The 3,178-nt window shown below is 39.3% G+C and overlaps 1 pseudogene; it reads right to left on the bottom strand.

Annotated features, from left to right (window-relative positions):
- Positions 1 to 1,471: 1,471 nt before the first annotated feature.
- LOC114618947 lies at positions 1,472 to 2,264 on the bottom strand (annotated as a pseudogene).
- Between the last annotated feature and the right edge of the window lie 914 nt (positions 2,265 to 3,178).

The following is a 3,178-nucleotide window of genomic DNA, read 5'->3' as shown; positions in this document are numbered from 1 at the left end:
ATTTTTTATGTGTATGAATGCCTCTATGTATGTCTGTATAGTATATGTATGTGCAGTGTCTTTGAAGGCCAGGGGAAGTCATTGAATCACTGACCCTGGAGTTACAAACACTCAAAAGCTGCTGTGTGGATGCTACAAATTGAACACAAGTCCCCTGCAAGTCCAGTCAAAGCTCTGAATTCCTGAGTCATCTCTATAGCTCAAAGTAATTTTTAAGAAAGCATTTCAAAATACTACTACTAAAATTTCTCCCTTTACTTACTACAATTTTTGAAGAAAATATAAGCAGATATTTATATGTAGTAATATTAAAGATATTCTAAGTTGAAAATAATTAGTAACTCCTTAACAAGGATAAATTTACATACACATAATCTGAACCTTTGGAAATATCTCAATCCAGAAATTTGTCTCTGAAGTAATTACTATTATCAATTTTTAACCATTTTTGTCAATCCAACAGAAGACAGGTGACACCCTCATCTCTTTTGAAAAGAGAGCCAACATGAAAATATGGGTGATTTTCAGTCTTTATTCAAAACCAATTAGCTAAACTGCTCTGTCCTTGGCTGTGCTTCAAGATTAATCATTCACAGTAGTTCTGACTTCATGTTTGGGTCAAGACTTCCAAATGGGAATACTACAGCAACATTGTTTTCTCAAAATGTCTTATATTCTTTGGACATTCAATGTCTACACCTTAAATGTATTTAGTCATGTAAACAATGAATGTGCTAACTGAATGCATACATTCCTCTCTCTGCATCTAGAATTTTGCCACGTAATGTTGGAGCACTTGGCTACTCAGCTTCTACATGCCCCTGAAGCTTGCTTTTGCCCATCCTGGTTTTGGCATGTGGGCTGCATGGAGATCCCTGAAAGACGCTAGAACCTTAGGGTTTATTTGTTTCTGACATCTACCATTGTCATAAAAAAGTAAACCTGAACTAGCCTGAATTCCTGGCAGGAAAATGAGTTTAATTTGGAGCGCATCAGTACATGTGAGTATGTGAGCTGAACTGCAGGTGTGTGATTCACCCTAGCCAAGGCCAGTCTGGCTCAGCCAACATCCAGCTGATGACACCTGTGGAAAACTGCAGCCAAGACCATGGGTTCCTAAACCTATTGGCCTCAGAAATGTGAGCACTGATGCCTACTGATGAAATGCTACTGAGGTTCTGCAATTATTTGTATATGTGCATAATAGAAAAGCAATGAACTTACTCACAAAGAACAACAAAATATATGACATCATTATGTATTAATTTCTGACGATATGGAAAGTATGAAAGAATATCACAATTTTTTTAAATAGGGCAGTGTTTTATTTTCCTTTACACCTTAATGAATACTTCTTGATGACTGCACACGGGGTAAGGCTGCATGGTAGTTCAGAAAGGTCACAGCGATGGTGTTTTCCTGACAGCATGTAGTCTTCCTAGTGAATGGAATGACTTGTATGACGTCACTGTCAAACCAGCAAAACTGCATTTATGCACCCATCATTTTCAGGATTGTTGGTAACTTGGGCATACTTTCCCCAAATAACCTTGCCTCCTTGTGTCACAAAGCCCAACTCGCTCACATTCACTTCAATAACTGTACCTTTGGTGATCACACCCAGGGTTGTATATAACGGGGATGATGGATTCTTTTTCACACCGAGTATAGGCAGACAAAAAGTAGCCTTCAGATCAGGGTGTGTGACATGGGCTTTTTTGAAACGTAGACCCATTGGCCTAATGAACCTTTCATATTTAGGTGGTTTTCTTGTAAAACCATCAGCAACAAAGCAGACTTTAGTAACCATTCTCTTCCATGCCTTCTTTTGTCTTTTTCCTGTTCGAATAACTTTCAATACTTCTGTTTCTCCTTGGGCACGAACTTTGGGTAGAGGAACCTCCCATTTTCCCGCCTTCTCCTTTCGTTTCTGCTTAATCATGTTGGAAAGTACTTTTGCTCTGGACTGCCCCTCTCTGTCCAGCAGATAGACAGGCACTGCTCCTTGTGGAGTCTTCTCATCGTCCTTCTGCTTGGTGTTTCTCTTTTCATGCATCTTAATAGTCTTTTTCATTTGTATTTTCTCGGCATGGCGCTGTTTATGGTAGAGCTTAGCCTTCAGGCCAATCATTTTTTTTTTTTTTTTTTGCCTTCTTTGAACGTTCATGGGCCTCCTGACCTTCTTTCTTTCTCTTTTTCTCATGGTAGTCCAAACGACAGCCATATCGTTTGCGGTGCAATTCAATATATTCATTTTGTGACATGTTGACAGCCGCGTGGCAGCCGTCCGCGAGCTCCCGGGTTTTAAAAACCTCTTAATTTCTGGGTGTCACTGGCCGACGAGCCTGATTCGGTCAAGCGGGAACGGGAAAGGCAGAATATCACATTTTTAAGTAATCAAACTCATTCTTTCTTGAAATATCCACAGTTACAGTGGACTCTTCCTGTAATAACTGGAGTGGAACAAATTAGACAGACAAGAGAATTAAAGAATTCTCTTTGTTGTGAGATTAAAAAAATCTATATTCTTCCTTCACTACACCCAACAAAATAGGGATTGGTAAAAGTATTAACTTCAAGAACTTAGATATTTGACACAAAATATAATTACCAAATATTAATGAAGACTATAAACCAGTGTGTATTGAATAGTTTTTTAACTATTATGACTATTTAAAAGAGTAATAAGTTATATAAGATACTAACTCAAAATGCAGGTTGTTTCAAAAAGTACAAAACACTATGTCCTTGGGAGTCCTGATTATTCTCACAAAGGGTGAAAAGGTCTTACATTGTTGTGATTTGTGTTTTGTGGAACAAGACTATAGATCTAGGTTCTGTTGAACCAAAGAATGACAATCATAACAGAATAAACAAGGAGTCAGAGAACTGGGCCTCATGTTAATCTCAGATTCGATGACACAGATTTAGAGAAGAATAGGAGGAAGAAAAGGAGGAGAAGGAAGAGTAGGAGGAGGAAGAGGAGGAGGAGGATAAGGAAGAAGAGGAGGAGGAAGAGGAGGAGGAGGATAAGGAAGAGGAGGAGGAGGAAGAGGAGGAGGAGGAGGAAAAGAAGGAGGAGGAGAAGGAGGAGGAGGAGGAGGAGGGGGGAGGGGGGGATAGGGAAGGGGAGAAGGAGAAAGAGGGGAAGGAGGAGAAGAAGAAAAAAAAAAGAAGA

The sequence above is a fragment of the Grammomys surdaster genome, unplaced genomic scaffold (assembly GCF_004785775.1).
Source record: "Grammomys surdaster isolate TR1022 unplaced genomic scaffold, NIH_TR_1.0 62, whole genome shotgun sequence".
In the NCBI taxonomy this organism is placed as follows: Eukaryota; Metazoa; Chordata; class Mammalia; order Rodentia; family Muridae; genus Grammomys; species Grammomys surdaster.
The sequence above is the reverse complement of the archived record's forward strand: the minus strand, read 5'-3'. Positions and strand labels throughout refer to the sequence as shown.